At 37.0% G+C, this 8,826-nt stretch overlaps 1 pseudogene; it reads left to right on the top strand.

Moving 5' to 3' along the window:
* On the top strand, positions 1-5,681 carry LOC133731752 (probable pectinesterase 8; annotated as a pseudogene).
* The last annotated feature ends 3,145 nt before the right edge of the window (positions 5,682-8,826 follow it).

Raw genomic sequence — 8,826 nt, 5'->3', positions numbered from 1 at the left:
ATGGATGATGAGCCTCATTGTGACAAGGACATACCTATCATTCTTGGTAGACCTTTCATGGCGACCGCGGGGATAAAAATTAATGTTCAAAAGGGCACTATCAAAATGAAGGTATTGGGCGAAAAAGTATTACTCAAGAGGATTGAACCCATTTACCCTCCGGAGGTGGTAAAAAGTGTGCTTTCTATTAACTTGGTCAAGGGCAATGAAGCAAAGAGAGATAGAATTTTTGGCCCATTGAACCAAGTCCCACACCACAACCAAGAGTCATTGGTATCTAGTTCTTCCTCTCCTTGCCAAGTGTTTGCAATTTCTACTCTTGATGAGCTAAATGTGAACGCGGATCCCCCATTAAGTGAGGAGCAAAAGAATCAAATCAAGACAATAGGGGAGATTTGTGGGTTGAAAAAGAAGAAGAAGAAAGGGTATCTTGAGTGGAACACTCCGGTGAATATCAAGTTTCTTGCATCATCTTGTGGAGGTTCTAGTTCTACTAAAGCTTGTGTGGGTGGAGGTGGAAAGAAGGAGCCACCTTGAAGAAACCAAGTTTCATAGACCGGCTTGGGGCCGTCTTTAAAAACAAGCGCTTCTAGGGAGGCAACCCTAGGTGTTTTTGAAATTTCCTAGTTTATTTTGCATCAATAAGGCTGTTTAGCCATCTTTTTGGGAGGTTGGGAGGTGGTTGAAGTGTGGAGAATAAGGAGATATTTTGAGCTACAATTCTTGTGTGGAGGTCATTGAAGATGATTTTGGGTTGTGAGTTGATGGGATTAAGATCACGAGCGTAATGGAGGACCCTTGTCCTTATTCCTTGATGAGCTATTTGTGATGCATTGCTCTTAGACACTACACATTTCTCAATGGAGTTGATCTTTTTATGAGCACCTAGAGCTATTATGGAGCATACGTAAAGGAAGTCAAGGCCTTGTGCCTTGAGGTTGGTGTCTCATATTAGTCTTCTCCAAGGGTCGTGAGCAATGGAGGGTCGACAAAGGGGGTTTTCCGTAACTTTACTCCGCATTTAGATTTTTATTTTCATAGTTAATTTTTGTGCTTTTTCTCGGACTTCACTCTCATGCCTAACTCCGACACGGATTTAGCTTTCGAGCTCACTTTACAACATTGAGGACAATGTTGGTTTTAAGTGTGGGGGTGAGGGCTCGGGTGCCCTATTTTCGTCACTAAAAAAAAAAAATATTAATTAGATTAGCTTTATGTAATTATATTTTAGTGGTTAATGCATTTTTCCAACCCCAATGACGAGCCATGGACTTAACTTGTTGTGATTGTGGATAGATTGAGCATGATCTAGGACTTTGAATTTGTTTTGTAATTGAGTGCATATGTGATCTATGCTTGACTATATGTGTGCACATAGCCTATGGTTAGGTTCATTCATCATAGTTAGAAAAGCATATAGATTATTCAATTAACCTGCATGCCCTTATTTGTGAGCTTTTGTGCCTATATCTATAGTGTATGCATTGTTCATTCACTTTTTCTTCATGTGTGTACAATTTCATGACATTGCGTATCTAGAACTTGCTTGAGACCTCTCGAGGCTACTTTTAGCTTGCGATGGGATAGAAAGGATTGAGGCAATTAGGCTTAATACCACCATGGCCAAAGAAGCATGTGCCCAAAAATATTTATCACTAGATTGTCACTTTGAGCCTATGTACATATTTAGTTTTTTTTGTTCATTCGCACCACAAATCCCTACCTAGCCTAAACACTTTTATCTTACCCTTCCATGGTAGTTGGTGAAGCGATTCGAGAGAATGACTTTATGTTTGAGTGCTTCAAAAGAAAAAAAAAAGGTCAAAAGTGTGAGGTTACAAAAGAATAAGTGTGGGGGTGTGTGTGTGTGTTTAAAAAAAAAAAGAAAAAAAAAAGAAGAAGAAGAAAGTTTGTGAAAATAGAAAGAAAGTTCAAGGAAAAGAAAAGTAGAAGATCATCTTCCAAGTACTTTGTGCACCATCTGTGTCTCACCACCTCTTTAGTATCACCCATTGTTTCTGCTCTCAGCATCCCAAATGCTGCGAATCATAAACAGGAAGATGATGTTTTTCCCCCTCGAATTCCTCCCTCAGACACAAACACAACCTCCTATCTTAGCGTCGATCAAAATAGGCATTGTAATTTCACAAAGGTGCAAGCAGCTGTTGATGCAGTTCCAGAACATAGCCAAAAAAGGATAGTAATATTGATTAAAAGAGGAATTTACAAGTAAGACGTTGATTATATTGCAATCGTTTTTCCCAGCTCTTCCTCAATTTATCAAAATTTTGTATTTATTTTGTGTGTGTGTGTGCGCGCGCGCGTATGAATTATGAATAATGAGAAAGTGGTGGTTCCAATTAGCAAACCAAATATAACATTTCAAGGAGAAGGGTATTTATGGACTGGAATTTCTTGGAATGACACGCACAAGTCATCAAACAACACACAACTTAATGCCTCTGTTCATGTTGCTGGTGCCAGCTTCATTTCTAAGAACATAAGCTTCAAGGTGAGTAAGTAACATTTTTAAATCATGTAAGGTGTACAATTTTACTTACTTGAATATATATATATATATATACACACACACACACACATATTAGGGGAAGGTTCTGAAGAGGACATCCGCAACCCAGAAAAAGTGCGGACATCCTTCCTCCGGGTTCGATCAAGCTTCGACGGCGGCGTTTCTGTTGCCGGATGGAACCAGGCCACGATGTGGAGCAGTTCAGAAGCGGCTGGACTCGTCGACGAAGGGTTCGAAGTGGAGCTCGATGAGCTTCCATAGTTTCCGGCGAGCTCGCCGCGAATCGTTGAGAATCCAATCAGCTGAGCCTTTGCCTGGATGGTGACGCCGTCCGGAATGTCCAGGGGGTCGTCCGGCAACTGCAGCACAGCCGTCGCCACCTTCTTGACGTCGGAGGAGGGACGTCCGCAACAGAAACGCCTATATATATATATATATGTATTACATATGTATAGCTGACATATATAACTATTGTGTGTATAAAACAAGAATACGGCTCCACCTCCCAAAGCTGGTGCTGACCGTGTTGAAGAAGCTCAAGCTGTAGCGCGTAGAGTATCGGGAGATAAAGCTGCATTTTGGGGTTGTGGATTCTATGGATACCAAGACACCCTCGATGATGAAAATAGTTGACATTACTTTAGGGATTGTTATAACTAGGGCACCGTTGATTTCATCTATGGCAATGGACAGTCTTTCTATGAGGTAATCAGTACGTCTGGACTGAATTCTCTTCTAGTACCACACAAAGTACTGATGCAAATGCCATGCGATCCACATAGTTGGGCTGTCTAAGCATTCCCCTAGCCTAAAACCCTAAACGTACCGTAGCTAAACCAATAACTTTGGGCAACCCAAAGTAATGAAAGCAATGTAGGCTATATTTACCTTATGATGCCTATAATGTTTGTAAATTAACACTTACAGATTAATCAGTGCATAAATGATGAACTGTTTGACACAGACTTGCCAGCTGATTTCCGTAGCAGCCACGGGATCAGATGCGGTTATTACAGCTAATGGCAGAAATAATGGATCTGGCTCCTCTAAAGTGAGGATGGTGTGAATTTACTTCAATTTCATAAAATCTGAACTCTCCTTCTAATCTAAGGGTCCTGACTATTGACACATCAATCTTTCACTAATTTTTAATTTTTCGTCTAAACCCCAGTTAACTTGTCGTTAACTCTTAGTCTAAAAAAAAAAAAAAAACATGGTTTTAACTTTAGAAAAATAAAATTGGGATTTCTCATCGTCAATGTTTCTCCTCAGTCCTCTGCGTCAAATTCCTACTTTCTACTTGCTTTTGTATTTCTCTTTACTTCGATGGATGCACCCTAACCATGGAAAGACTTTTTGTAGTTGTGGCGATGTGACATTGACCTCCGTCAAGTGAGAGTCTTTTGCAGATCAGATTGACGAAAGTGCTTGGAAATGGTTAGGAATTACCGATTTTACTAGCTAGGCTTATTTGGATTCAAAACTGAGAATTGTATTTTGCAGCCGATTGATCGATCTAGTCAAAATTAGTGCTTGGTTTCCAGATTTTTTTTAAAATTAAAGCCAAAGTAAGAGCATCTTTAGAGCATTTTTAGCAGACTCTCTATTTTAGCTCCTTAGCTATTTTGGAGAGCATGTTTAGCTTGTTATATATTTTAGCAGCTGCACCAGACTCCTAAGTGGCTCTCCATTATAACTTTTAGCTATTTCGCTCCTAAATATAGAGAGCGAGATGAGATTCTCTATAATTTAAAACATTCCTTTTAGATTATTTTATGTAATTTATAAATACATTTAAACTATTTAATCTTCATTTAAAAAATAATATAAACTCAAAATTAGCTAAAATAGAGAGCACTGATACAGATGTATTTCTAAAGTGGCTAGCCAAAAATTTTGGCTAAAATTTGACTCAAAAATGGCTAGCATTGCTAAAGATGTTCTTAGAAGACTCTCTATTGTGGCTCCTTAGCTATTTTGGAGAGTATATTTAGCTTTTTATATATTTTAGCAGCTGCACCAGACTCCTAAGTGGCTCTCTATTATAATTTTTAGCTATCTCGCTCCTAAATATAGAGAGCGGCATGAGGCTCTCTATAATTTAAAACATTCATTTTAAGTTATTTTATGTAATTTATAAATACATTTAAACTATTTAATATTCATTTAAAAAATAATATAAATTCAAAACTAGCTAAAATAGAGAGCATTGATGCAAACGTAATTCTAAAGTGGCTAGCTAAAATAACTTTTTAGCTATTTTAGCTAAAATTTGACTCAAAATGGCTAGCATTGCTAAAGATGCTCTAAGGGACTAAATGAAAGAAATAATTAATCATTGATTGAGGTAGAGAATTAATCAAAGACCCAGACTTTGGGGATGTAGCTTTTTCTGGGTTTTCCTTTGGTCTCTTAACATATTGAATCTAAAAATAATTCTATAGGATTAATTCATTAGGATGAATTTATTGATTAACACATACAAGAAGTCTTTGCATGGTTAGTGCTCAGCCATAGAAGCAAAGAGAAATACAAAATAGCAAGTAGACAAAAAGAACCTCTGCGTCAAGAACACTGATGACAAGAAATCCCTAATTTTTTTTTCTACAGTTAACGATAAGTTAACTGGGGTTTAGATGAAAAATAAAAAATTATAAAGGAGTGATGTGTCAATAGCCAGGACCCTTAGATTAGACAGAGAGTCCAGATTTTATGAAATTGAAGTAAATTCACACTCTCCTCACTTTAGAGAAGCTAAATCCAGAAATATTACCCTTAAGGTTGAGAATAGTGGCTCTGCCGTTGTGAATTGCACCATTGGAGGGACTGGAAGAGTCTTGTTAGGTCGAGATTGGAGGCGTTTTGCACGAGTGGTTTTTGCCTACACCAAAATGAGTGACATTATCACTCCTGAAGGTTGGCGTGCAGAAATCGAAAACGAAGGGTAAGTAAACATTTGAATATGTTTAACCTAACTAATTGAAGTACTAATTAGTATGCGCATGCATGGCAGGACTATGTTCTATGGACAATACAACTGCTCGGGTCCAGGAGCTAATATGAGCAAGCGTAGGCCTTTCGTTCACAAGCTCAGTCACACTGTACTCAGGCTTCTCCTTTCCTTAATGCGTCTTTCATTGATGGGGCTTAAGAGCAACTCCAACAACTTCCCTATAATTTCTGTATTATAGGGAAGCAAAAGTCAAAGTTTTAGCGTCTTTTTCTTCCCCAACTCCAACAGATTCCTTGTTTGATAGCAATCTCTAAAATCTTCATAATTCTTCCTTAAATTTTAGAGATTGTTGTAAATTTAGGGCCCGTTCGGTATCATTTTGCGATACTGTTTTTTGTTTTACGAATTCAAAAACTTATGTAATTTGCGTTCGGTGCATTAAATTTGAAAAACAAGGAAAACGAATTTTAGGAAACAATTCAAGAACTATGAATAAATATGGGAAATGACTTTTTGACGTTTTCACTGTTTCCTGAAAACAACCTGTCCTTCAATTAGAGAAAGTGATATCTTTTTTTTTTTTACTTTTAAGCACATAGATCCACAAACTCTTCTCCTCTCTTTTGATCTTTCTCTCTTTCTTTCCCACAATTTCCATTGAGACTTATCCTCTCTTCTCATGATCTCATCTACTTTATCTGTTGTTTGAACTTTCTTCTTCCCCGTCTTTTTCAATCTATTGAAACTTGCAGAATCATACAGTAGAGAAGAATGAAGGATTTAGAAAATCCCTCTTTCACGTGTCAGATCTAATTAGCTAGGTGCTATAGATATGTTTTTTTTTTTTTTAAATGATAGATATGTTTTTAATATTTCAAGTTTTGAAATACTTGTACCGAACATGTATTTACATCTTAAAAACTTACAGTTTAATTCCCCGTTTTCATTCTACAATCCAGTATTATAAAAATAGTTTCATAAAACGTTACAGGACACACCCTTGGAGATTTGATTTTCTCTTTCCTGACTATCCCTAAAATGGGGATAGTTATAGGGGATCTGTTGGAGCAAAATAGGCTAATTTTTCCCTAAAATAGAAAAAAAATCAAAATATGGGGAAACTGTTGAAGTTGCTCTAATGGTTGCAACCCTTCAATAATTAACCTCTCTCTCTTTTACGCTCTTTGTTATGTAATGTGATAAATAAGTCATCATACTCAGGATTTATAAATGGTATATAATCATGTACCAATAAACAATAAAAGTGCATACATTGCAACATTTTATAGGCTTCTTTTGTTGTGAATATAAAAATCCAATAAACACAAGAGTAGAATCTAGAGTGTGATTGTGACTATTTTTTTATTTTATTTTTATTTTATGAAACTGGACAAAACAAGTAATTTATTAAGAAAAATAAAAATAAAAACAAAAGAATAACAAAAATGATGGGTTCGACATATATGAAAACCAAAACCCTCCTACGAAAACAGAATGACAAATAGCTAAAAAAAAAAAAAAAAAACAACATAGGAAATTATAAGAAAATTTCTCAAGAAATTATAAGAAAAATCAAAGATTAAGCTTCACCATACGCATCATGTTCCTTGAAGGGTAATGATCTTGCAAGCTAACTTGAAACTTCTTAGGAGAAGTATCCAATGCACTTAATTTATTGGGTCCTTGACCCAAAGCACCAAAATGAACAAAAACTATCTCACTTACCCCAGCAACAGAATTTTATTCCCACTTACCCTGTGTCACGCCCCTGATTTTTAACATAAATAAAAATCGATATATAATCCCATAATTATACATGTGTGATCGTTCAGTCATCAATATCAAAAACCTGGAAACTTTTTCCCTTAAACTACCCACATATTGATGCCCTGAACCCATTATGTCAATATTGACCCGCTTCTCAGAGTCATATATATACATAAGCTTACGAATTAAATTGTCAACAACAAAGTAAAACGTAAATGCCCCTCAGAGCTTACTACAACGGAAGTCCAAATAACGGTAAAGTCACAAAATTGGCTTCCTACTGTTTAGCTGCAAGTATGCAACCCCAACTTCAGCCACGATTATCTTGACATGCAGGATTAACCCCTACACCGTTTGAATGGTGCACCGGGTTATCACACAACGAACCCGATAAGCTTTTGCAAGCCCGTATGAGTAACTCAAAACAACTCACACCAAAATCACGGGATGAACCCCGCACGTTTCAATTGAGAAACCAATCACATTTTATTCTCCTAAAGCACGAAATAAGGAGGACAACTCACACATTAATTCTATCAATATAACATAGAAAGCAACTCACACATTGATTTCTATCAATCGTACCAAATCGTACCATATCGTACCAAATCGTTAATAAGGAAGCAACTCACACCTTGTTCCCTAAAAACAAGTAATGTCATGAGTTATCAATAACCAATTCCCGTTACCCCATGAATTACCTATATGGCAGACAGACTAGAGCTCTAACTGAAACGTAACCACTTGTCCGGCCAAAGACGTGATTACTTGATATTCTGTCCAAGGTCATAGACCTTCGTTCCTCGGGCCGCACAGTCCCTTGGAGCAAATCACACTATGCCAAAAACTACATCACACTACACTTTTTAGACAACGAAAAAAAAATTTCCGTTGTGTGATCACTGAAACTACTTCACACAACAGGTTTAATGAGATTGGCGTTGTATAAGGAGGTCGTACATCAATTTTTTTGGGTCCAAGATTATTGTACAACAGTTTTAAGGATTTGTCTGTTGTCTGAATGTAAAAAAAAAATTCCCCCTCACCTTGCTCAAATTTGGGTCGAAATTTTGACTCACCTTGCACAACAGTATTGTTGTATATGTTGTATGAGAGTAAGTTGCAAAATAACATACAACGCATTTTTTTGTTTCCGTTGTGCAAGTTTGGAAGAAAATCACATGTACCCCAAAATGTGAGTGAGTAGCCCCAAAAAGACCAATATTTGAGTGAAATGCTGGTACACTATTTAAGCTCCTACAACAGAATGGCTTATTTGTGTTGGCTTATTTTCCCTCCTTGCTCCCTTAACTCAAATTTAACATGTACATGATCAGACAACTTAACTTCATACATGCGTTGTATGAATTAAGTCATAAAAAAAAAGCGGAAAACACTAAGTTGAAAATTTTCACATACGCGGGCACTTAATTAAGTCAGATTTCCCACTTTTATCTCGTTCACTTCATCTTCAACAATACATAGCAAACTAGCTCTTCCCCGAAACCCTATACCTTTCCTCCTTCCTCTCCCGCTCTCTTTCCACGGTCACCACCGCCTCCTTCTCTTCCGAGCA

This window comes from Rosa rugosa, chromosome 1 (genome assembly GCF_958449725.1).
Source record: "Rosa rugosa chromosome 1, drRosRugo1.1, whole genome shotgun sequence".
Lineage (NCBI taxonomy): Eukaryota > Viridiplantae > Streptophyta > Magnoliopsida > Rosales > Rosaceae > Rosa > Rosa rugosa.
The sequence above is the reverse complement of the archived record's forward strand: the minus strand, read 5'-3'. Positions and strand labels throughout refer to the sequence as shown.